Genomic DNA, 27,612 nt, shown 5'->3' on the forward strand with positions numbered 1-27,612 from the left:
CAGAAAATGTTAGAGATGCTGGAGACCTTGGAGATGTTCTAGTCTTATCTCTGTTTGATATAGAATGAAATTGAGTAAGGCCCCAAGAGGCAGAATCACTTGCCCAAGACACATGGCTAATAAATGGCAGAATTTGGACCAGAATTCCAATTTCACTCATTCGAGTCCAGAACTCTCTTTCTAGCATGCCATCTGATGTTAACATCAGCGTAGATACCCCTCCTCAGATGTGTTCACCTGACCGGATCCTTGTAAATGTCCGAGGCGCTGGTTCGGGGCCGTCCCCCCGTCTGTGCGTGGGCTGCTGGCAGCTCATGCCAGCACAGATGCGTGCTGGAACCAGTCAGCGGCTCTGGACCTTACTGCACAGTATCTGGGGAGTCTACATTCTCTTGAACCTCTGATTTTTTTCCCCTCTGAATCCATGTTTTTTAGGCTGCTTAGAGAAGGTCAAAGGGAAGGGTTTGGGAAATAAGACTTCCTCATTGACTACTGCCCCAATTGGGGAAGACCAGCTCAGTGAATCGTCCATCAGTATCCGCTGGCTCCGAAGGACCGTTGTAGGTATTCTCAGACCAGCCACTCAGCAAATCTGGAGCTTTCTGCAGTTACAGAATTTCTCTGCTCAAAGTTCTCACTGAGTTTGCCGCATAGCAATGTGCTCTGCTGGATTAGGAGTACACAGGTTCAAAGCCCAGTGTCATGGCTTGTCCAGCTCCGGTCTGGGGAAGCTGCCTCCGGGCCTGGCTGGTTCTCCTGACAGTTCCCTTCTTCAGTGAACAAGTACAAGGTAGGGTTTCTAGTTGTGACAGATGTTGGCTTGTTTCTAACTCTTGTTCAAATTCTTTTAAGGAAAAGCACCACCCATTCTCTCTGACCAACTTAAAAAGAGAGAGAGAGAGAGATGAAAAGATCTCAGCATGAAAAACAGCAAAAAGCAGATGACAGTCTAAGCTCTCGAACGCTCAGACAGCTGGGGTGCCCAGAAGCAGCGTGATCTTTCTTTAATGATTGCAGAGCACCATGTGTGTGTGATCAGAGTAGACTGTGTGATCTTAAACAGCCCAGGTGTCACGTGGGGAAGCTTCTAGTTCTTGGCTAACTAGACTTTCTGGTTTGAAATTCGCATCCTATCCCGAAAAGCAGGACCGTGTATGGGGAGGTTGGCGGCAGCCTGGGCTGTCATTTGAGGCAAGCACTGCTCTTTGTCCCCTGACCCCAGTGCATTGGAAAGCTTTTTGGATTTGGGAACCAACTGATTCTGAATTCTCTCTAATCAAGGGGAATCCAATGAAGCATTGAGTAGGAAAAACTTGGTTGAAAATGCAGCCCGTGTCAGCAAAGGAATGAATTCGAAACAGACTGGGAAAACCTCCCATCCAGTCAGTAACACGCCCAGAAAGTTGCAGACCCCAGAGCAGAGGATGGTCCGGGTGTCACCACACCTTTGTTGCAGGCAGTCATGAGAGGGATAGACGGCCACTGTGACTTGTGGCCCCAGGCTCTATTTACTTCTGTGAAACCAGGCAGACAGGTGAAGTTCTGTGGTCCGTCGGTTACCCTACCTTGGCATTTCATGAACTAGCCAGGTTTCCAGAAATAATCTGGAGATTAATATTGAATTGCCAAATCCTCCCACCTGTAGACCAGTAAAGACGTGGAATCCACCCGGTCTCCTCCCATCTTCGTTTCATACAGAAAGGGGAATGTTAGTACGGCAGTAGACCACAATCTAAGAATGAAGTCCTGTCAACTGCAGAAATTCAATTTTAAGAAAGAGTCCCTACATTGTCTCTCTTTCAAAAGTTCTCATTTTGCTGTGGACCTCTGAAAATATCTGCACTGACCTGCCTTCGGGAAATCACTGCTGTACGCTGGGCAACACTATACAACAAATTCTTACTGCCTATGACCTTAGTATGGCTTTGTTCCTAGCTCAGACTAACTTTATACGTGCTTGATGTTCTTTAATATTCTGGTGGCGTGTTGATTAGTCCTGGCTGGAACCTTGCTCACTAGCTTTGGTGGAGGCTGCTGGTATTATCATAATCATTCATTCATAAATATATACAATTGCTCTAACTCAGTAATACTTGCCGAGATTCAGTTTCTGATTCAACACCCAATTCCGTATCACAAGAGTGGAGTCCTGGAATGCCCCACTGTTTCTAGAAGCTCCCACCTTCCATCCAGTGTACGAGGCCTGAGTTTCTAAAGGCCTACAGCTAGGCTGGCACACTGAGGTGTCACAAAAAAACTCTTTATAAGGAATTACTTTGGCGGTCGTTTGACGTTCTATCACTAGCTAGAAGATTCTGAGAAAATCATTTAAACTCTGGATCTCAGTTTTCTAGCATGTAAAATGGAAATAATGCCACCAGCCACATTCTAGAAACTGTGAGTTACTGGATATTCTCAGAGCCTCAGTGTTCTTAATCTGAGTGAACGTGTGACTAAATAATTAAGATTTTTTTGGTTTTGTTTTGTTTTTCATTTCCAAATGTTGCTAGCATTTGCCAGTGGAATTCACCACACACCAACACTTACTGGAAGTCGAGGATGGGTCAGGCACTGTGCTGCGTCTCAAGACACAAGGAAAATACATTATTATTATTCATTAGATTGTGTTTAAAAGGTCATGCTTCCCTTATTTGTAGTTGGTTTGTTCATTCATTCATTCACTCATTTGTTTATTTAGCAAACATGGACACACCCAGGCTATGTGCTAGAGAGAGAAAATAAGATAAAGTTGCTAACCTCAAGAAGCTTGAAACTCCTTTTAAAGAGTTTGTCATTTAAAAAAAAGTGTATCCCCTTTTTTTGTGCCATAAGGCACAAAAGGCACATTTTATAAAACCCAAGCAGAAATTGCAAAATGAGTATTTGTCTGTAGGTCCTGAATATGGGCTTATTGGAGAATGATTCTCTCTCCACTCACCCTCTCTCTGCCTCTCTTTTTACCTCTACTATTCAGGGAAACCCTGTTTTTGCTAAAGTAAGGTTGAAGTTATTCAATTCAATAAAAGTGACAGTGAAATCCAAATAACAAAATCTAATGTGATTTCGGGGCATCAAAACCCAAACAACATTTAGAGTATGCCCAGCCCCTGGATCAATGCAGTTCACCGAAATGATTATTCAGTAACCCCCTCCTCTCAAAATACCTCATCCAGTAACAACAACAATAAATAAAAAGAAAAGGAGAAAAGAAGACAACTCCCCTTAAGGGTATAAGTTATTTTAATTTGCTTTCTGTAATGACAAAATTGAGTAAACACTTACCAAATAGCTATATTGTTTTGCACTGCATAGACCTAGCCTTTGTTTGCTAGGTAAAATTTCTTGCAGTGGATGAGGCTAAGAAGTTACTCTTGCTGTGAATAGAATGGTGTGTTTTCAAAGTCTTAGTCAAATTCAATTGTTTGCAATTTTAAAACTGAAAGGTTTTGTCTATGCTGTCTTTTTTATTCAGGAACAATTTCAAAGGCATATTACCCATGGGTAAGTTACTGTCCCCAAACCAAAATTATGGGGTCTTCAGGCAACTCTGACTTCATCAAACCCTTCATTGTACTGCTTCATGATGGACACTACATAAATATTTGTTTAATAAACGAATACATGAATTCAGTTAATGAATTAAATTAGTGATTCTATCATCTTGCACGTATATATTGCTTTACACTTTGTTAAGTGCATTCACATTTATTCTCATAATAATACTTCGAATAAAGAAGAAATTAATTCAGCATGTTGAATTCTACTTGAAAGGTTTGAGGTCCCCGAAGATGTCCTTGACCTGAAGTGAAAACTATAGTTGAAATATGCTAGGAAGTGTGAATAATCAGAGAAAACAGAAATGATAAAATGTATACAAAATGCTTAATACACAACATAAAAATAAACTAGAAGGGAAAGGAATGGTTTAAAAGATTATGCTACCATTACTTTTATACGATCTGGGGCAGAGTCGATGCCTGAACCAGAATTCCGCCTGAGTAATGTTTATTTCATATGTGTGAGCACGTGTGTGCGCAGACGCATGCGCAGGTATGCACGCTGTAGGTTTTCTAGTCTCCCTAGAAACATAACCAGCAAAACAAGAGAACCTCACTGCAGGGAGCCAAGATGGCAGCCTTTCACGTAGCTGGACAGTAGAGTCTTTTATTTTTTCCCCCCATTGGCGCTGTGGCCCTGACCCAGCCGAATGTTAGCTAAGTCGTCGTGGGCAGCGCTCCCAGATAATCTAAGGATCCCAAACTGGCCCTTTCATGCAATTCTCCTGGGGGAGAGAAAGGCTTCCTTGAGGAATGAGAGGCAAAAAACACAGAGCAGCTCAAGTTCTCAGACACTTCAGCTCCCGTTTTGTCCCAAGAGCTCTGACAGCAGGCCCCACTGTAAGTTGCTGTGAGTCCTAAGACGTCTCCTGGAGAAGAGCTGAGAGATGTGACCTGAAGTACCCTGAGTGTTAAGTTAGTAGTAAGTAAATTACTGAATTCCTTTGGGGGGGGGTGGTGGTTGTTGTTGTTCTTAATTGATTTGTTTCCGTGGACCATTGTATTTGTTAAACATACTTACAGTAAAAGGGGGTTATAATGAATTCACAGGATGGTAAAATTTAAAAAGTGTGCAGATAAAGTGCATAAGTCCCTCAAAAGATGTGCTCCCAAAATGCATGTGGCTTTCAAGCCCTGCCTCACGTTCCCTGAGTGTGGGCTTTCTGGCTCCCAGTCCTCGAGGGTCTCCCGGCCACAGGTGGGCGACCCGGGACCTTATTCTCTCAAAATTAAATTCGAAAGAGAGTAAAAAGAGGATGTTAAAAAGAGAGCTAGAAGGCAGGCAGTAGTTGGAAAACACATCTGGGCTTCTCAGAGACCTGTGTTCATCATGATGTTCATGAAAACTTGTGAAGAAGCCATTTTAAAGTTCATATCAAGGGGGATTGTGATTTCGGATCAGAAGACTTGGGTTTCATGTTCCTGCTCTGCCTCCTAGTAGTGAAGTATCTTTAGGCGGATCTCTTAATCCCTCTGAGCCTCAGTTTCCTCATCTGGAAAATAGGGACACTAATACTACATCACAATATTGGTGAAGATATGATGGATAAGTACATGAAAGTCTTCATAAACTATAAAGGTATGTCAAACAGGTTATTACCAGTGGTGATATTTTAATAACATTCAGTATTTTTTATTAAACAATAATACATGTTTATGGTAGAAAACTTGACAATTATATAAATTGTAACGTACTGACAACTGTAATGTACTGAAGGGTTCTGGGGTTATGTGTAGATTCTAATAAGTCTGAAGCATGTGCCTTATGTTATTGGTCTTTGCCTACCTACTTGTTCAGAAACTCTGCGTGGGAGCTCTGGATAACTGCAGACTGCCCGTAATGCCCACATGCTTAGGGCCGCTTAAACAGTTTCCACCAAAGACTCTCTAGAAGTAACCAACCAGCAAAACCGTAGGTGCCTTTAGAAGTCATTGGGTGGCGCTATGTTCTGAAAAGAGACCCCTGGGATGGAGGGCAGGACAGGAGATTTGTCCCAATTCCCTGTTAACTCTACTTTCATTGGCCTCAGTTCTCATCTGCAAAAAGACCTATTTAAGGAAATAGTCTTTGAGGCAGATTCCAGGTATGGTTTTTATGACTCTGTGCTCACTCTCGTTCCCATGGGCTTTCTGAACAACGATAGGGACTAATCAGGAAGGTGAGACCTGCTTGCCCTCAGCTCCGGGCACTTCCCACAGTGTTTCTGGGGGCCCTCAGGAATCTTGGACACCACTGTCACTCCGTGTCACCCATAAGATTCTGGAAGGGGCCCAAGTCTTAAGATTATGAGGAATAAGTTGTTGCCCAGTTTTCAATGTCGCCATTTCCCTCTAGTTTTCTCTGGGTGGGTGGATAAAACCTCATATATGGCTAGAAAGCCAGAAATGTGAGTTGTTGTTGTTGTTGTTGTTTTCTGGGAGGATAAGAAGTAGCTAGATCAAATGGAAATGATGAGACTAAGTTAGAGGGGGAAAGACAGAGAAACAGCTGTTGAGAAAGACCAGAATTCCTTACGCCTCCAAAGGGAATAATAATATATTACAGGCCATTTAAATGTTTGCTCCAGACTGTGGATTTCAGCCTCGATGGAGCTCTCGGAGTGTTCTGGAATGAAAAGTTCTTCAATGGAGTGTTTAAATGCTAACATACAGATTTAATGTTGGGGTTCTTTGACCTGAAATCAGCACCAGCTTCTGCCCTGATGAAAGCAACTTTTCTAGGGGATTTGGACCTTGCCAACATTTGCCCATTCAAGGCAACTGACTGAAAATTTGGGTCAGATCTTGTAAGAACACAGTAAAGAATAGAGCCCTTTTTATTCTCTTAAAATTGTCATCAAGAATATCTGCTGTCAGAATGTTGTGTTCAATATTAAAATGTGGTCTCTTAATAAAATCACTTTGCTTTCACTTTACTGCGAGAACAGGAGATATTAAGCTCCGAAAGACCTGAGGGCCAAAAAAAAAAAAAAAAAAAAGCAATAATTAAAAATGAATTCTTAAAAGCATAAGAAATCTAAAAAGTAGGTTTCTCTAGAACATAATGCAATGTAAGTTGAAAAGGTAACTTGCCAAAGTGACACTGTGCTTGTAATATTACTGGAATAGTCTTCCAGACTGAATCAGTAATACAGTACTTAAAAAAAAAAAATTCAGGGAGTCTGATGTACTGACATTAAATTCCACACAAATATTCTGGTTATTTAATAGTAATTTATTGTAGCTTTACTGGAAATTTTCTCCTCTTGGTTCTTAAAAGATTTTACAGCCTCAATTAGCACTTTTACTCCTAATAATCAATATTGATTTTACTGTATTCCTTTTAGATCTTAAAATTTTTACCTGGAATTCTAATCTTAACTGTTTTTAAAGTAACATATCTCATTTAAAAAAAAATCAGGATAGACGTGTGTTGCCATCTGGAAAATGATCAATTTCCGTTTGTTTGAGGTGGGTTCTTTATTCCGAAAAGAAAGGACAGTTCTGGGTAATATAGATTTGGCATTGTTAACAAAATGTTAAACAGGAATGTGTGTATTATTTCCCAATGTCTCTTCAAAATTAGGTAGCAGTTGTTGTTTTTAATCATATTGCAGATTCTGTTTTTAGCCTTGCTCTTTATCTCCATATTTCAATATGCCTGATATGTCTAGGGGCTGCTTCTCCTGCTCACGACTTACTCTAATTTTATGGGGCATGTTGCCTGACTGGAGTCCACATAGGTGGCCCCCAGTGTGCTAGGAGATGTCCTGAGGAGAACAACGGACAGTTAGGGATGATTCCTGTCCATTCTATGTGTTCTGACAGTGAACTGGAATTTCTCATTTTTTACATTAATAGCTTTCCCCGCTGCTTTCTCTGATAACATGTCACACATTACATCTGGAACACAAACGCTTTACCAAAACCCTTCAATTAAATCCTACAAATTGTTTTCTTTCAATGTTCCCTGGGATCTTGTACGTGGAGGTCAATTTTATCTTTTTTATCTTTTTTTTTTTTTTTTTTTTTTGAAATTTAAAACATCAGGTTTCGCGTGTGTTTCACATTTAGGGGCACATTTTTTTAGCAAAAAATAAAGAGTTTCTTAGGACTGCCTTTTCCAGTTACACATTTCACAAACATTTGAGCTACCTTGGGTTGGCCAGGAAATGTCTGCTGCCACATTAGTGATGTGATAATGGGCTTCACATATCACCTGGACATTAATAGAACGAAATCACTGCTTCTGAAAGCAGCTTTGTTCTCAGCTGGTGTCCTGAAGGCACTGTGTGAGCACAAGGGACTTTCTACCGTGGAGGTGAAAGTCAGAAATAAGCTAGTCATCTTTATTACTGGTGTGTATTTGCGTGCGTGTGCATGTGTGTGCGTGTGTGTGTGTGTGTGTGTGTGTTGTTCACCTCTATTTAACAGGTCCATTGATATTTGATGGAAATGACCAAAAATTCAGTGAGTTGCAGAAAGTATGTCTGGGTCTCCAATCTGCTCCACTCTGTGACATGCAAAACTTCTAATAACTGGGGACCTCTAACTCAGCTGCAATGGCCCATCAAAGGTGCAACTTTATTCTCTCATAACAGCCCTGTAATGTGATCAGCAGACATATCTGCAAACTTTTCCCTGAGCTGTGCAGATGTGGCCGTAAAAGAGGCACGTATGCCATTGTGTATTTCCTACTTTGCTCTGAAAATGAATTTGGTTTCTGATTATGGCAGTGTGGCTGCCTGCCGTATAAGATTTCCTACAGGTGCACACCCTCTTAAAGAAAAGCAGTCTATGAAAATCAGGAACTGAAATGGGACAATTCAGGGCTATTACTAATTTGATAAAGTGCCCTTTGCTTTGGGAAGGCATTTGCCGGAGAAGGCTATAATTAGAGTCTTCTCCAGTGCATTTTTGGTATTCTTCAGTTAATCAAAAGCAGATGCATAGGGATTGTTCAGATAGACACCTGTCATGGAAATTAAAATGTGGACATCATTAAATAATCATGTTGTGATTTTTTTTGTTGAGTTAAATTACAAACCGTGAATTCATTTCCTGTAGGATACATTTGTTTAAAAATTGGGCATATATGTATTCCCTGAAAAAAAATCAGGCTTTGAGTTATTGTTCCCCAAAATGAAATGTATGGTTTCTAAAACTTAATTTTGAATTTTTAACCTATTTCTCCTCTGAGGAATATGGGCTTGTGAATAGCGTACATTCTTCATATCACATTCAAAGTCTAATCTGGTTTTCTTAGCAATCACACGGATAGGTGTAAACAGATAAATAGTCACCATCCACTATTGACTGCCATGACTCATTTTTCATCTTTTGAAATAAAAGCCCAAGAGAATTTTTGTCAGGATAAATTGGAGATAAAAAAAAAAAAGTTCTCTTTTGAAGTGGATACTTTGAACATGGCAGATTTGTAGGGAATTTTCTTTTGCCTTTGACTCCTTTTAAGATCGAGACGGCTATATAAAATTAGAATTTTGGTTACTATAAACAGTGTTTATCTGACCCCGAATTAAAAAACCGCTTTTGAGCCAGCCCTGGAGTTGTTTGGGTTTTTGAAATTTCAGATCTATTATCAGGTTTAACACTAAATTTAAGCATTATGAATTAGTTGACTTTTGCCTTCATTAGCCACAGCTACATTCCTATATAAAAGCTAAAAATACGAATACTTACACTTCCCTCTGATGGAGTCTAATTACATTATTATCTCAAATAATACCTCCTTAATGATTCTTTGAACAATACCGCCTATGTTTTCTTCCTTCACGCAGACCTTTCATAAATAACACAGTCTGCATCAAGACAAACAGTACATTCAGCATGTTTTGCAAAATAGAAAAAGGCAAGCTGGAAAAGCAAATGACCCAAACTTCTATATTCCCAGCACGCTCCTAGATCGCTTTCATGTGGAACTCACAATGGGCACGTACATTGTTCGTTGGAGTATTTTAATATTTTTTTTCATACAATGCCATCTATCAAATATCCAAAGAAGGCAAATTACTCACAGGAAAGAATCCGGAAAAGCCCAGAAATACCAAGCTACCCACGGTGACATCATGAGAATAAAACCCTCAGTGAATAGTAACAATACTAACTACTAATCAAGGAAACACGGTGCCAAATTCGTGCTCACGTTAAAATGGACCTCCTTATTTATTTAGGTGGAAAAAAACCCCTATCAGTTCTACTCCATCTTCCTTATTTAAACCAACGTGAAACAACACTTGCCTAAAACAAATAAAACAACGCTTCCAGCAAATCCCTCAAGACGTTTTAAATCCTACGTAGGATACACGGGAATTAAGGAGCATTACGCGGACTTCTGAATGGCACAACTACAGAATTATTATCCATTGAGTTATAAGGAATGGCTTCCCCTCCGGGCCGGGTTTGTTTTTCTTTCCCAGCAGTCAACATCTCACCCATCTGAACAGTCTGGGAAAGCCAGGTGCTGAAGTTGCACTTTCCAAAGGAATCCTGTGCAGAGGATCGCACAGCAGCGTGGGCACAGGCGTTGCTCTTTCATACAAGTCTCTTTCTTTCCCCAAATCCAATTCCATGCTATACTTATTCGTTTCATAAAGGACGACCTGAGTTCACTAAAATAAATAAATAAATAAATAGAAACTCCTTATCCGTGCTACGTGCCATGGCCCATGGGCATAAATAACACAGCGTGAATTCAAGTACACATCCTTTTCCCAGTTGTTTCCATTCTCGGTGCCAACTTTGGCTCCATAAACAATGACCTTCAGCTGAGTATGAAGGAAGCATCCAGTACATAACGCACGGAGCAGTGCCCCTACAAAGAATGAAAGCCTTCAGAATGGCCAAGGGCGAGAATAAAACAGAGGCTCATGAGAGCACAATACCAAAGGAGCTAGTTTTAAATTCACCTGAGGGGGCGGCAGCCACTGCGTCTGAGTCAGAGAAGCGTTTTTTGAGCACGGTTTTACCGATCACTTTTAAAAACATGACCCAGGAAGAAGCCTAGAAGATATTCATGAAATGAGGACTCGAAATGGTCACAGAATTGAACGAGATTGGAGATCTCCTGATTCATTCCTTATCGCCACGTGCTCCTCAGCTTCTCCAGCAGGAAAATGGAGGCATCAATCCTTTCCGCATTTCTCAAAAACATGTTTCGAGGATGAAAGAATTCAAGGTGGCAAAGGATCAAGTTGCTATTTATCTAGGACTCTTTCTAACCGGTGGGGCACCGTGTGGTAACTGAAAGAGCTTATTTATTGAATCCCCAATTGAATTGGCCTTAGAGAGTTAATACAACATCCACGGTGACAAATTTACTCACTAGGAATAAATTGCATTAGTTCCATTATTTGTAAAGCACTTTCCCATCTGGGAAGAAAGTTACAGCATAAATCCCATTCTGTTCAGTAGCATGGCTGGAAGGTATCAACCTTTTATGAGCTAGGAAAGTCAGGTTTTTTCTTCTATTAATTTGCTAAGCATTCTCTGCCCCATGAGTTTTAACACATAGGAAGTACAGCAGCTGGCAGATGATGAGGACGAGAGGAAAGAGGGGGACCTTTGGCCCCTCCAGGCTGTGTCACCTTTTCGATTCTGTGGAGGCTTGTTTCACAGGATTTGGAGTTGACTTTGGCTCAGAACAGGGCCCTTGAGTTAACAACCAGGAGAGAATCATTTAGTGGAGACTTACTTCCAGGTAAGTCTCAAAATTTGAGCATCTCAAAATTTGAGCACCTACGGCCTGGTCTCAGGAGTTCCAAAATCTTGAGGTTCCCTCTCCCTAAGCACTTCCACAGAGACAACATTATATAATGTCAGCCCAGTGATCTGAGTTCAAGTCCTAGTGCCACCATGGTTCACTGTTTGACTTTGGTCAAATTAATTTCACCTCTGTGAGCCTCTCTAAAATGAAAGTAAGAATCGTAGCAAGCTAGGGGGCCACGGTAAGATGAAATACGATAATGCATGCAAGGCTCCTGGCACAGCACTTGGTACACTGGAAACCATCACTAAATGCTTGCTCTTACTGTGATTATTGGATCGGACTCGTCAGATGTGTTATGCAAGTTTCTGTTTGGCTCAAGATGGCAACCTCAGTGGTTTGGACGGTCCAGTAGACACTGGCTCACCTATCTAGCACAGAACCAGTGAACCGAGACACTTTTCTGGCTCCTGTTGACACATCCTGTCCATTCATTTTGAAGCTCTGATTCCAGATACTGACCCTCATTCATTCGTCCATTCATTCAGAGGACATGGAGTTAGGACCTCCGTGGGCAGCTTGTACCAGTCCTTTCAAGAATAGCCCTTATTTTTTGGAAAGATGAAAATGCATACAATTACTTAAAAAGCAATATGAAGCCTATCTATACATACAGATGACTAGTTTTGAATTCTATACAGTTTGATTCTTTGATAATAGCTAACATTTACTGAAGGCTCACGGCAGGCCAAGGACTATGCTGACGACTCTATGTAAATATCCTCACAAGGATGCTGACGGCGGACACTATCAGCATTCTAAACTTTGAACCCAAGGATTCTAACTCCAGAGTCTGTGTCTTTAACCACTACCCTAAACTACCACCCACAGACACTACTGATTGCTAACTCATTTTTTAAAATTAGTAGATGCTCCTCTAATACAGTCCGTCCTCTTTGAAGACTGAGTCCTTACCCCTTGCCGCCGTGTTGTGTTGAATGAAGCAGAGTTCAGTTGCATTTACCAGCAGTCATAATCCCTTATACTCTTACTTGCAATTTTCAGTTCACAAAGGAGTGTTATATGCCTTGTTATTTAGACCGCCCCCTTTGTGATTTAGTTTTACCAAAATACTGCAGGCTTCTCATTGATGTCACCCTAGCCAGGAGGTGGCTATTATCCCCATTTTGCTGCCAAAGAAGCTGAACCTTGGATACAACCCATGACTAGGCTGTGGCCACTCCATTGATGAGCAGATCAAATAGAGTTTGAACCAGATCTTCTGATCCAAATAAACAATGAAACCATGGTTATCTTTTAAAATTAAAATAATGCATTTTATGTATCCAAAGGAAAAGCGACTTTAAAACTGGGTGGGTGAGGCATGACATCATTGCTTTCTAGCTCGCTCATTTCTAGCTCATTCAGTCAACATCATGTGTCTCCTCCCAAACGCTAGGCATAATCAGACACAGAGCCTGGCCACAAGGAACCTATTTGAAAGGGGAAATTAGGATCTTCAATCAGAGGTAAAATAATAATAATAGCCATAAAAGAGGGATTGGAGTCAGGGGACTGAGGTTTTGCAGCTGGGTTCGCAGCCCTGTTCAAGGAGAGGGCGGCTTTGGCCGGGGAGGGAGCTCCCGTCAAAGAACCATGAAACTGGTTTACTCCCTAAAGGGCTGGTTAGATAGCAAGGAGGCTAAAAAGCTCAATCTGGCACTAAAACGAAAAACGTTTTTTGTCTGTTTTTTCTACCCGTTGTTTTGTTCCCCCCAATACAGTATGAAACATTTTAGGAACTCAAACGAAAGGGTTCATACGCGAACTGAGAACGTTGAAGTTTCTCATTTTCAGTTATTTCATCCGGTGCATCTCGTTCCTTTTAATGTTATGCAATACTGTTCAACCACTGCATGGAAAAGCATCCCCAACACAGGCAGTTTCCCTTTAAGAAAAGATCCTGTCCCGCTTTTCAGATGGTCATTCAGTGATACAAACCTGGAGGACTGAGATAAATTGCTCCTGGAAACATTCTCCTCTTGGAAAATCACAGATGAGACTAAATGAGACATTTTATATATATAGTAGCAAACAGTCATAGGTACATTTCATTCTGAAGGTCCCATCTGTCTTGCAACCCAAACAGGTTTTGACACCGCAGAGTGATTGCCATGCTTGAGGACCTAGGAAGAGCCAGGGATGTACAGCAGGACCTGACGAACTCACGGTATTTTTACTGTTCGGGTGTTTTTAAAAAGCAAAAACTATCATCAGAACTCTAATTACGCCTCTCGACAGATGCGACCGTTGTATTTTGCAAAGTATAACTTGAATACTCTGGCCCAGCATTTAAATATAACTGTGGCTTTTATAACAAAAGAGAACCAGCAAAGCTTGGTTTTTGTTTTTTGTGGGGTTTTGGGTTTTTTTTTTTCTTTGCCAGGATTAGAGTTTTAATTGATATCATTATAGCTCAAAGTTTGAACATGATGGGAATAATGACTCTGGTGTTTTTCAGCACCTTATTATTCATTTTACATCTTTATGTCAGCTATGCGCTCAAGTCCACAGAGTCTGTAATATTTAAATTAATAATGTAAATTTAACTATTGCCATTAAAGCAAAGAGCTAATTAGGTCCCTGCTTGCTGACTGGCAGTATGATGCAATGAGTAAAATGGTTTGAGCTGATAGCTAACACTGCCAGGAAAATGTGAATTGAGTTCACTTGAGATTAAACAACCTCCAAGACTACAGAGGAGGGGAAAATTAAAAGTGTCTCATCTCATTTTTCTTAAAAAAAAAAAAAAATCCATGAAGAGACACAAACAGCTCATCAAGCCGCTCAGAGCAAGGCTTCTGCGATGTTATGCGGTTTCGTGCCTTCCTTCCATCCCACGGATTTCTCCCAGATTCCTGGTGGAGATGCAGTTTTTCTCAGGCTTCAGTGAGAGTGTTGGCCTTCTTCCATAGTTTTCACCTTCTACGCCAGAGAGGCCAACAAGCTGAACTTTACCTGTTTTATAAACACCTCTTTTAAGTAAGCCCTAGCATTTAAAAAAAAAAAAAAAAAAAGCTTGAATGATATTTCTCTCTCTCTCTCTCTCTCTTTTTTTTTTTTCCATTATTCTCACTTCAGAAAAACAGCCCAGAACAAACAGCAGAAATGGAGTGGAGAGGCAAAATCATGCTTATTTCAAGTTCAGGTAAGGGAAGTCTGTCCTGGAACTTGTAGAAGTAGAAAAATGGGGCAAAAAGGCAGAAGCACGTATAGGTTTCGCAGCTGTCTGAAGGGAGAGCATTCCTATGAAATCTCGCATCAGCCAAAGCAATATAAATAAAGCAAAGAAGCAATTACCATTAATTAATATGGAAAAATTGTTGAGCGTTCCCAGCCCCCCAAAATAATCTCTCTTAGGCTTTTCTGGTACCTGAGGACACACCTTGCTAACGGATGCACAAGATAAATGGAGATAAAGCACAGATGCTCTCGCACACAGTTCAGAGCTCCCGGGGCTTGCTGCTGAGATGCCGAGTGTGGTCCGAGGAAGGAGCCTGGCGGGGCCACTCTTGCTGCCTCAGAGCCCGTGTTGCCGCTACAACGGCTCGCTGCAAAACGCTATTTTTGCTTTTGGCTTTTTTTCAAAAAAGTGCAAATCCTCTTTAGATTTCTTTCAGTTAGCGAAAGCAGGCACTAATTAGGTGTTTCATAAAAGCAAAGTGGCATAATGCGGACTTTTGAAAAAAGCGGGGAACACCTAGACTCCATTTAATAGAGTAAAGCCTTTACGATGGTCAGAAACAAAGCAAGAGCTTTCTCACCCTGGGTTTTCCTCTAGAAATGAGCCTGGGCTTGTTCCCCGCTGCAGACGGGTTCAGCGGGAGTGCTTCCAAAACCTTGCAAGGGCCTCGTCTGTACCCCCACTCTGGCTCTGACATAGCTGGTGGGCTATTTGCATGCCCGATGGGCAGCCGGGGTGATCTGCGAGCAGGAATGGGATGTGAGGTACAGGAAGAGGACTTGGCTCTGCATGCTTTTTAAAAATCAGTTCTGAATGTAACAAAAAGTGAACGTGTTCATTGAGGGATAGTTCATATGCTGTGTGAAAAGACTGTTTTTAAGAACGCTCTTCTCTAAGAAAATCAATCATTTAATTGGATTGCTGCAACCTAACACCATTAAATGTTTACCTCATTTAATTTTATCAAATGACAGTTCATACATCTGTGCTGACGAATTCATTCACTGCGAATCCTCTCTCACAGCACATTTACTTACGCTCTTCTATATTCTCCACCATCTCCCTCCCTTTCTCCCTGTTTCTGCAGTGTCTTAGCATGATTCCCCAAGAAGAAGTGGACCTGGTTGTCCATCACTGCAGAAGGCTCTCCCGTGACCAACAGTGAAGAACCCCGCTGACCAACAGCATTGCCTACCCTTACCTCCAGCTTGGCAGGGACCTGGCACTAAAGGGACAGACGGAATAGGAGTTTTAATTACTAAAAGGCTCTGCTTGCTAAAGGTACTGGCCAAATTATGCTTCTGGAACTTGTGCACATGGCATTCATGCTTTCTGTTTCAGACCGAAAGTTACTTTTTATTTTAAAAAACTGGATTATTTAACACTGCTAGAAGCAATGTTGCGCCGTGGTTTATAAAACCAACCGCTGCTATGTACTGAGAGGTTACTATGGCTTCATACACACAATGCCACCTAATTTGCAGGACAATTTCATGACTGGCTTTCAATTCAGACAGATGAGTTGCACTGCTTTGGAACTTAGTTTCTTTTTTTTTTTTAAGATTTTATTTATTTATTCATTCGACAGAGATAGAGACAGCCATCGAGAGAGGGAACACAAGCAGGGGGAGTGGGAGAGGAAGAAGCAGGCTCATAGCGGAGGAGCCTGATGTGGGGCTCGATCCCACAACGCCGGGATCACGCCCTGAGCCGAAGGCAAACGCTTAACCGCTGTGCCACCCAGGCGCCCCTGGAACTTAGTTTCTTTATCTGTAAAATGGGATAATAATACCTCATTGGATTTTCGTGAAGATAAGATGAAATCACGCATGTAAATGGACTAAGAGCAGAGCCTGTAGCCTCAGTAAACCGTGCTTACACGAATCATTTACCAGGAAGCGTGACGCTGTTGTTCCTGTGCTACTGGGGTTTGGTAGCTACGGTCAAAGTGCCATCCACCCATTATGCTCATGTTTGAAGAGCAAAATCGGCTGGCCATTTTGAAAATAACACCTTTTCTTCTTCTTTCTTTCTTTTTTTAAAGATTTATTTGTTTGTTTTAGAGAGATCGCCAGCACGCACAAGCGCGTGCGAGAATGGGGGGAGGGGTACTGGGAGAGGGACAGAATCACAGACTCCACACTGAGCACAGAGCCTGAGGCAGGGCTTGATCTCATGACCCTGAGATCATGATCTGAGCCCAAACCAAGAGTCAGATGCTTAACCCACTGAGCCACCTGGGCACCTGAAAATAACCCCCTTTCACGAGAGGCCTGTATTAGAAAGAGTCTCTTAAGTTTGTTCTTTCAAACTGAATACCATTGCAGAATCTTTCTGAAAATTCCCAGTGGGCCCTCAGAATTGAGCTGCTAATATACCCTTGATTCGATATGCCAATATGAATTAAACCACAACCGTATTGGTAGATATTTAGGTTGCTGTCGTTTTAAGATACTTAAAATCATACTGTGGTTAATATATTTATAATTGTATTTTTCTTACATTCTGGATGATTTCCTCAGAAAAGGTTCCCAGAAATAAAAGAGAGTGACTGGATTAAAAAATTGAGCATTTTTATGGATCTTGATATATATGTTTCCAAATTTCTTTCCAATTGAGGACACATTGTGGAAATAGAGTCTTACCAAACTCCAGAATAAGCTGGAGTTCTTCTCTCATACAGAAACTCTCCCACTCAAAACTATTTGCTAAAAGAGCACTATACTGAATGGTGTAAGTGCCTACTGGAGGATACAATAATGAAATACGTTACCCATACTCCCAAGAATCCTTGGAAGTTGGAAGACAAGGAAGAATTGCCACGTTGGACACAGGACCCGTAGGTTGTTATGAAGAACTATATGAAAACCAGGCTAACTCATAGGAACCACGAGAAGACAAGAAGAGCCAACATTGATTAAGGTCTTCTATAAGCCAGTCCATGCTTAGCTCTTTACATGGATTGTCTCATGAAATCCTCCCCAAGTCCCCATTTTACAGGTGAGAGAACATTACTAACATCTAAAAGCAAAATTTCCAAAGGGAAGGGACAGTCCATAATAATCAACTTAATTTTTTTAATCCAGACTAATAACCTATAACCACAGTATTTTCTCCAAGAGTCATGTGGGGCATTGGAAGTGGCGCAGCGGGGGGGGGGGGGGATCACCTATGGGTTAAACAAAGAAGAAAAGGAGGAAGAAGAAAGGCAGTTGAACTGTTCCCTCTCCAGAAGCCTTTGGGGGTGCTTATGACACCATGATCTTGACCTTTTGGGTCAGCAAGTCCCCTTGAAGTTTTGCAGAATGGAAAGCCAGCCCTCTGCAAACATTGTCAGGCACCATGATAGGAGTAACAGTGCCGATGGGCTGGCCTTTCATGAAACATTCCTCCATCTGTGAACCACAAACACATATACATTCCTGTCCAGATCAGACTCCTGAGCTTTCTAGTTCACCTTTTCTTTCCTGAACAAGCATATTTATCATGGTCAACGTGAGAGAAATGCCCTTTTTCTGTGCAATTCTCTTTTGTCCCTCTCCCCATGCCCTAGTCCATCTAAAGAGCATAAGACTCGGTGACATTTTGTAGGATTTACCTCTGAGACTTGTGTCACAAAAGCAGCTGGGAGTATTGAACGTATCTGGGTATCAACCACTGTCTTGGGGGTCTTTCCATTGATTTTACTTCTGAGTTCACAGGAAGATCCAGTGTGCTAACTTTGACTCCACGCTGAGATGTAGGTATCATGGGACAGTCTGTATGGAGATAAGAAAAGAGAAATTAAGGGAGAAAAAGAGACTGCAGGCCAGCTTCAGAAGTACAAATATGAAGCAGACTGAGCTGAAATATCTTACCTGCTATATTTCAAAATGGAAACAGTCTTATCCCATTAAAATTCTACTTCGTGAATTCCCATTGCTCTCAGGATAAAGCCCAGGCTCCGTAGTGGGGCACGCACAGCCCGTCGGTATTCTCCTCCTCCCTCCAGTGGCCACTCTTTGCTCCTCATGAGCTGCACCCTGGTCTCACCCATTTTCAGGGCTAGGATTGCGTAGCTCCCTTTGCCTTGAGGACTCTGTACTTACTGATTCCTCGTCCTTTAGAGACTTTCTCTTCCTCCCTTCCTTCCTTGCTTGGCTACCTTAAATGCCATCTCTTCCAGGAAGCACTCCCTGACCACCCAAGATCTGGTCATGCTCCTCTCCTATGGGCTCCTAGAAATGCCTGTGTACTCTGTTCTTATCCAAGCGCTTTGCCACCAATTGAAATACCCTAGGGGCGCCTGGGTGGCTCAGTCAGTTGAGCGCTGGACTCTTGGTTTTGGCTCAGGTCATGATCTCTTGGGTCAGGGGATTGAGCCCTGCTTTGGGCTTCCCACTCAGCAGGGAGTCAGCTTGGAGATTCTCTCCCTCTGCCCTACCCCCACTCATGCTCTCTCTCTCAAGTAAATAAATAAATCTTAAAAAAGAAAAAGAAATTCCCTTTCACATATTGTTTCCCCACTGGACTTCAAGCTGCTGCAGGGTAGAGACTACGTCTTACTCAGTATTTTCGAGCCCATTCAGTGTTTGACTCAGATAAGGCGTTTCTCTGGCCGTTATTGCGGAAGTGTTGTCTTGACAGCTTCTTTAGATGACATGTGCTTTCAGTAAAATGCACTAACTGTATAGAGATTATTATCCCATTCCTGTTTGTCCCACTGAACTGCAGGCTCTGAATACCTATCGCCACCACACAGCTCTGTCTCTCTCTCTTAAACACACACACACACACACACACACACACACACACACACACACACAATTATTAAGCTACACCGTTGAACTAGAATCTTGCCTGCAACACTATGCCATGCCCAAAAGGCATTCTTTACACATTCACGCAGCATTTACCCAGAAAACATGGCTACTTACTCTACGAACTATTCTAGGCAATTTGGTAAGGAATTGGTATAAGCTTAAAGGTAGATGATAATGTTCCATCTTCCTTCCATCCTAAATAGCTGGGTTCGCGTTCCCAAGCTGGAAATGGGAACCCAAAGAGAGGGCACTTCAGAAGCACCTGGCTGGTTGGGGCTAGCCGGGGAAGTGGTGTGTGCATTTCTGTTGCCCTTATTGTTTCCAAAATGCAGCGAAGACCTGAATAGATAGACACAAAATGTATGATAGAAGCAGCCTGTTATTCCTGAGGTTGCTGTGAATGTCCCCAGGGCCTTGCAAATCACCTACGTAAAACACAACATACTTTCAAAGAATTAAAATGGCTCAACTTCAAAGAGTGGCTTTGTTTAGGGCCACCTGGTGACATTTCTTCCGTCCTCCTGTCTGGATAGAGAGTGGGAGCCACTACTTACCACCCAGCTCCTGCTCTCTTAACCCATCGCTTGTTACATTAAGGTAGGAAAGTTTTATGTGTATAATTTGTGAAGTTCTCTTAAGCAGACAGTGCTATATAAATGTGAAAGGCTGTTATTAATAATAAAGGTTGGCTCACCTAAGAATACTGTAGAATTAAAGTAATGAGATTCTATTTTTAGGCAGACTTGCCAATAACATGCAAGTATGATAAGGCTGTGATTTAAAGCTCGCTTTAACCTTCCACCGCTCCAAAGAGTACATTTTCTGGGCTGACTGCACAGCAGCCCTCGCCCGGAGCTCTATTACCGCTAATGGTGGAGCCACACTTGAATCCCAGCATGTCCAGCTAAAAATAGGCTTTGGTCTTTGAGACATGGGAGCACATCTCACAGATAACTTGCTTTCACAAAATATAGACTGGCCTCTTCAGCCACCTCCCATGCCCCGATCACTGTCCTGGAAATGATCAAAAGGCTTCCCGAATGTGTTTTGAAATTTTCATATAATTATGTAAAGATATAGGATGACTATGGGAGGCTCAGTTATGTTTATTTTCAGATGTGAAAAGATACTTAACAAAGGCCTGGGTTCAAAGTGATTCACAACTAGAAAAGAAGTCTCACTCCTCAGGAAGAAAAAATAATTAGCTCTTCCTCCGCTAATGTTCAGGTCAATGCTTTGTCAATAACAGTAACTCTTCTTCACCAATTTAGTGCAGCCTATAAAGATCGTTATGACTCATAATTACAGATGCAGATTTATGTCAAAATGCATATATAAATCTCTGGTTCTGGCTATGGGTCACCTCTTATCAGAAAAAAGATTTGTGTAAGGAGACACTCTCCTTGATCCCTGTGGGCATTTTTCTTCTTTCGACTTGAGGGCAGAATTAGAAGAGTTTGCTACCAATGACACAAATATGACCCGAAGCACGTTACAGATTCACAGCTGGAGGGAGTGAGGAGCGCGCTGGCTGTGATGGCGGGTGACAGGGAGGGTAAAGTAGCTGTGGAGATCTACTTCCTGGGACTACTGCTCTCTGGCTCAATGAAGACCACCTTTTCAACACCTGCAGGTCAGCCACTATAAATCAGAGGAAAGCTGATTATCTGAACCGAGGAAGATGGGTTTTAAAGTGACTGAGACTTCCTGAGGCCGAAGTCTACTGCTTGGTTCAGGGACACAGGGAAGTCTCAGACGTAAGGGGTTATCAAATTCTGTGGAAGCCTGAGTGGTCAAATGAGATGTCAGATTGGCCTTGCACAGGATTCTCACATATTAGGGTTTGCTTTGTAACACATTTCCTCTTAGAAAATCTGAGGTTTGAAACATCACCTGGTCTCCAGAGAACAATCTCCCTGATGGTAGAGGGGCGGGATCTCCCCCGCATCCATGAAGGATGTAAGAGGAGCGTTCACTCTCCCTGTGTGAACAGGAAACTGCTGAAAAACTGCTGGATCGGCTACTTGGTAACTGTCCAAATGCTGGATCTGGGAGATTACTATGAGTGTGCCCAGAAATTCCCCTTTTTTCCTACCTACAGATCTCAGCTCTATATACCCACACAATAGATGTTTAATGTGGCAACTCTCCAATCGTGTTCACAAAATACAGAGCAAGTTAATCACGTGCCTACCCCATGGCAAATCAATTCCACTTCTGGGGCTACATGCAAAAGAAGCAAGTGCGTATGTCCACAAGAAGACTTGTACAAGGATATTCATCACAGCATTATTCACAATAGCCCTAGTGACTGTTACCCTGTAGCCCTGGTGACAGCCCAAACGCCCATCAACAGGTGAATGGATAAACAGACTGTCCTATATCCCTGCACTGAACAATAAAAAGAATGAACTACTGATACCCAGACACAGAAGAATCTAAAAAATATTACAGTAAGTGAAAGCAGTCAGACACAAAAGAGTCCGTAACCATGAATTTCAAGGACAGGTAAAAGTAGTCTATGGCAATGGAAATCCGAATGCTGGCTGCTTCAGTGGGATGAGGCTTATTGACTAGGAAGGTGCACAAGGGAACTCTCTGGGTGATGAAAATGTTTTATATCCTAATCTGGGCAGTGGTTAACTTGATACGTAATATGGAAAAAAAATCATTGGGCTGTATACTTAAGATTTGTGCGTTTTACTGTTTGTAAATTATAGCTTTATGCATAAAAAATTTAAAAAGCTATCCGAAAAAATACACAGTGCAAAAAGACACGTACTCACTTTGTAAGAACAGTCATGAACAAAGAGAAAATCATGACGATATTCTGAAGAGTAAATGAAAAAAGGATAAATGAAAACACATGAACCTTTCACCTCTTCTCACTTTTATCGCAGGACATGAAAACGCTGGGGCTGAGGAAACGAAAATCATTATATGATGTGCTTGGGAATTCACCGAGAGCTCTTCAAGGGCTTGTTTTCAGAATGTTCCTGTTGAATGAGGAAGTGCTTCATTTGCAAGTTTCACCTTAGGAAATGGTGGTGTTTAAACATAAATAGTCAGGAAATAGATATTTTAGGTTGATTCATCACTTGCCTGAGCAAGAGATCAATTAGTTAATGATACTGTTGGCCTCAAGCTTACTTGAGTAAAGCGTATTTCATTCTCTTGAATATTTAGATTAATTGAGGCATGAGGCTATGGTGTTTTTATGACCAAAAAAATTGATATTAAATCCCCATTTCCCATTTTTCATAAATACACCCCAGTTCTTTTGCATTTGTCTTTTTAGAAAGACTTTCAAGTTGTTAAAGGAAGTCTTTGGGGTACTTGCCTTCCTGTGTCACTAATGAAACAAAGAAGGCTTATTTTTCAAGAATGATCATGACAGAATTTCCACATGGTGTCTGCTCCTCATTATTCAGTTGACATTTCCATTTCTGGAATTCTAATGTTTGTCTGAAATTGTTAGTGACATTTATAAAATACTTGCAGGATTTCAAAACAGACCCTAGAGATCACCAAGTCCTTACCCCTCATTTAGGATGAGGAAACTGAGATCAAGAAAGGTTAAGTGACTGGCCCAGGGCTCGACTTCTTTGGCTGACTTCTTGCGTGGAATTTGGATGCCTTTCCTGAACTGCGTGATAACAGCAGATTCTCTGATCAAAGAGATACCGCCGCTGCATCGTTTGTGAGCGCGCGCACGTTTTGTAGAATGAGGAATCCATTTAAAGATGGTCCTCGGGACCTAGGGTATTACAGAGTCTGGGAAATTATGTTTCCAAGCTCTAGATAGTTTCCCTCCAGTGAAGCTTGTATCACTAACATTAGGCGAAGCCTAGCTTGCTTCCCGGTACTACCGCATGGAGAACTCCATGGATCAATGTCATGTATCAAATGCGGTTTGGGAGCTGCATTGCCTGGGTTCATTTCCGCTTGTGCTGCCTACAAGCTGTGTGGCAGTTACCTGCACTCCTAAATTCAGGTTCCTCATCTGGAAAATGGGGATAATAATAGTACCTTACCTCATTGTTTTAGGCTTAAATTAAATGATAAAGTCATGTCGGCCTGGCCCTTAATAAATATTCAATAAAGAATAGCTATTATATCATTTTGATTTTCCTAAAAAGAAAACTATACTCCATTTTATTTTGTCTGATTTTCCTACTGGCACATTTTTGCACCCGCAGCTCGATGCCCAGAATACCCCCCACCCCCGGTCTCCTCACTCAGCCTATTCTCAGCTCCACCTCCCTTACCAATATCTGCTTTGTCCTCCATACACCCTTCGTCTGCCCGATTTTCCGTGGCATGCACAGCTCAGTACGCATTTCAGCACTTGGCTCTCGGTTTTACAACTTCATCTGATGGAGGCTTTCAGAAGGCAAGGGCTATTGAATGCATTTCTTTCGCATCTCTAACAGGACCTGGCATAGTGTGAGGCATGAAGCAGGTGCTTGAAAATCATTGTATCAAAGAACTGAAACAGAGTAACTTCAAAATATTAAACGTTGATTCCAGTGATGGTTGGCAAACTATTTCAATGGAGACTTTCTATAAAATCATATTTTTAAAAATATTTTATATGGCAGAAGTACTATAGACCCAAACAAACAAAACCAAACAAAAATAAAACCCAAACCTTGCCTGGAACAAAATTATATTTCATTATAATCCAAATTCTGAAAATCTGGTGCTTTCATTTGGTTCTCTTACAGTGCCTGCAATCTAGTAATAAGACCGAACTCCCGTTTTTGATTATGTATCAAATAATGACCCAAAGCCAAAAAGAACATACGAAACCATATCTCCAACTCTTGTTCATAGTCATACTCTTTTTAAACACCAGGAAGTAACAGAGCCAGCAAGAATATACCAGAGCAATGATAAGATTTATGGGTTATGGCTAACATTTTACATATATATATATGTATATGTATATATATGTAAATAGAGATGGTCTTGTCAAATTTTTCAAGAAAGTGCCCCAAATGCTTGGGCTTTATGGTGATACAATACTGAATCCTTCCATTCCCTTTTGATGCTAAGATTCCCTAGTGTCTGTTTCACAAAAGATCTTGGGCAAGTACACTTAAGAATGTAGACTTATTTGGACGGTTCCCATTTACACTGAAACTTTAACCTTCTCAAGGCCTTGGTCCACTTTTGTGATTTATTTAAACAATAAATATTTATTCCTGTTTACATGCACTCGTTGCTAACTTAGGCATCAGGATTTTACTTTTTGTGTAATTCCTAGGGAGTGGCCAAGATGTCCTAAGTACCAGAAGAAACAAAGCCAGGCAATATGTGGTTCCTCCACTTTCTGTTGCTAAGCGATGCTGCTTGGCCCGAAGAATTGTTGGGATACTATGCTGCAAAGAGCTTTGCTTACCAAGTTTGCTTACTCAGGGCACCAGCGTTCACCAGAAATTGTTAGAATAATGCACATGCAAGCACACACTGTTGGTAACATACAGGGCATTTATGATATCATCTTCCATTTTTTCCTCATTCATCCATCTATTCAACAAGTATTGAATGCCTACAATGTACCATTGTGGGACACAGCACAAAAGAAAACAGAGACACCCCCTCCCCGTTGCTCTCGTGGAGCCTAATTTTAAGAACTTCTTTTTCTTTGAACCTCTCAGACCTCGATCCTTGGAGCAAAGGAGATCCTTCACCTCTGTTCCACGATTAGGATTTGACAACAGTAGCGGGTAACGCTCTGCATTCCTGTGGCCAGTGTTTTCGTTTTAGCATTACTTGTTTTATGCTATATTGACTAGACAGGTCTCCTTCTTAAATTATAGTCCAAACATATATTAATTGCTTTTTTAAAACTGGTACCATTTCTTCAGAGCCATTGCTGTGGAGGTGTTTTCTTAATAAAGTGTGTAATGGGAGCCTTTTTTCAATGAAGAAAATTGGAATTATTTCAATGCACCTTATGTGCCTAAGTGTCTGTGATACTTGGACAATTAGTAAATGGATTGATGGTCCCATTAATGTTTTGCAGAGGCTAGTGGTAAATTTGCAGAGGCGAGTGTTTGGGGTAAATTGTCTTTTACTTTCGATTTTTATTTTCTTAGAGAAGGAGAGAGCATTTGTGAGTCAGGGGGAGGCAGAAGAGAGGGAAAGAGAGAATCTTAAGCAGGTTCCGTGCCCAGCATGAGCCCAATGTGGGGCTCGATCTCATCACCCTGAGATTGTGACCTGAGCCAAAATCAAGAGTCAGACGCTCAACTGACTGAGCCACCCAGGTGCCCCGTCTTTTACTTTTTTTGTGTTCAAAAATACAACCCATTTATCGTGTTATCTGGCCCATTGATGATTCTCTTTGCTATTATATGTTCATGATAATATTTGGAGTCTAATGGTCATGACATGGACTTCCATGTTTAAATATGAGTGGTGAGCGTAATGTAAAAGATCACTAGTTTTTGAGTCTCAGCAGGGATGGTTAACATTGGAGTGGTTTAGTCGGCACGCAAAAATTGGTAGCAACCTACACTGTGCTCAGTGGAGCAGAACGCTGGACATCGTAAGGTGTTAATCGTTCCTTTAGGTGATGGTGATTTGACGAAGTAATGGCAGAGGTGGGCATAGTGATTAAGATGAAGTAGGATTTCTCTGCAGCATAAAAGGTATTTTCAGAATAGTTAATGATATGTTCATCCCTGTGACCACAGTGAAATTAACAGGAAGTGGAGAAATCACGGCTAATTGTCAGTGTTCAAACACTAGGGGAACACACAGACCCTTTTTTGTTTTAAAGGGCCGTTTTTCTTAAGCACTACTCATGACTGCCCCACATTATCCCACTCTGAAGAGGCAGTCAGTTGTTTGTATCACACATATGCATTTCAGAATAGAGAGCTACGTAGGAATGTAACTTGAAGCAAAGAGCAGTTGGGAAACTATGAATTGCAATTACGAGTGGAAGCTATGGGTTGTAGCCAAAAATCGGTTGGGTCTAGATTTCCGAATCTGAAATAGATTTTGGAATATGCCTCTGTTTTCTCAACATTTCCAAAGAAGTTCTTTTCTTTCAAAGTCAGAAGAAGATGACTCCCTTTATTGTATATGGCACTGAACCAAATGAAAATAATAAAATAATTTAAAAATTAAAAAATAAAAGACTTAACATTTATAGATTATTTTCCATTTGTCACATATATGCAAAGTACAAACACTGTTCTATTTAACTTTTATTTTAACCCTTCAAGATTAGTGCATTTTATCATCCCTTTAACAGTTGAGGAAATCAAGGCAGGGAGAGGTTAAAACTCCCACAAGCTTACCAGCTAGTGGACGGAGGCTCCATTGCCTGCGCCTCTAACCATCTTTTTACAATGCCTGTCAGGTTTCGGCCAGACAAAATACAATCCTGTATTATTCTTTTTTATCTCATGGTGTTTATTCAAAGGTCAAATTCACATCTCTTCCGGATGGACAGTTGTGGTTCTACGTGGAGGATGGGTCGTGACTCTTTTCAAAGCCCTCTTTGACTGAAGGGGCTCACAACCAACTTCAAAAGTTGCCTCGTCTGAGTAGCTTAAAATTATCTGCCGCTTACTTGCAACCTTTTTAGTAAATACCCTCTGGCTTGGGGTGGCTTTGGTATTTCATATTTAGTAAAAGTGTCTGCTACCTGCCCTTAGAAAATCTCTTGGTTTTATGTCTCCCAGACTGCTTGTTGCTGAGGGCAAATTGTGGAGCGGAGACTGGTGGAATTTCACTGCGCTGCAGAAATTAGGAGCGACTACGACATTAAAAGCAACAGCAAGTACTATAAATCTGAACTTTGGGGAAAAAAAGAATAAAAGTAAAACATGGGAATGTATAGGCTGCTACACGTTGAAGACAGTTTTCCTAAAGAAACAATTAAGCCTTTCTACAAAGAAATCATTTTTTATTTTGGATTGCATTCAAAATGTGAAGGTACAATGCAGATTTCTCAACAATTAATCATTCGGTCAATTTCTACAAAGCCATTTCATCTCTTTGAGGGGGGGCACTTCTCTTTTTCCAATATTTTAAAAAATATTTTCTTGTTATCAAAGTAATTCATATTTGTTGTAGAACATCCAGAAATAGATGGATAACCCCAAATATCACAATACAGAGATACACACTGTTAACATTTTGGTATACAGCCTTCCAACCTTTATTTTATTTTATTTTTTTAAAGATTTTTTTAAATTTATTTATTCGACAGAGATAGAGACAGCCAGCGAGAGAGGGAACACAAGCAGGGGGAGTGGGAGAGGAAGAAGCAGGCTCCCAGCGGAG

General features: G+C 41.3%; 1 long non-coding RNA gene across 1 annotated transcript; it reads left to right on the top strand.

Moving 5' to 3' along the window:
* The first annotated feature begins 4,296 nt into the window (after positions 1-4,296).
* LOC113250732 (uncharacterized) lies at positions 4,297-27,253 on the top strand. The gene is made up of 5 exons (XR_003314179.3): positions 4,297-4,479; positions 13,409-13,489; positions 14,401-14,467; positions 15,591-15,784; positions 27,009-27,253. It is a non-coding gene; the product is annotated as an uncharacterized LOC113250732 (long non-coding RNA).
* Positions 27,254-27,612: the final 359 nt, after the last annotated feature.

This window comes from Ursus arctos, unplaced genomic scaffold, assembly GCF_023065955.2.
Source record: "Ursus arctos isolate Adak ecotype North America unplaced genomic scaffold, UrsArc2.0 scaffold_1, whole genome shotgun sequence".
NCBI lineage: Eukaryota > Metazoa > Chordata > Mammalia > Carnivora > Ursidae > Ursus > Ursus arctos.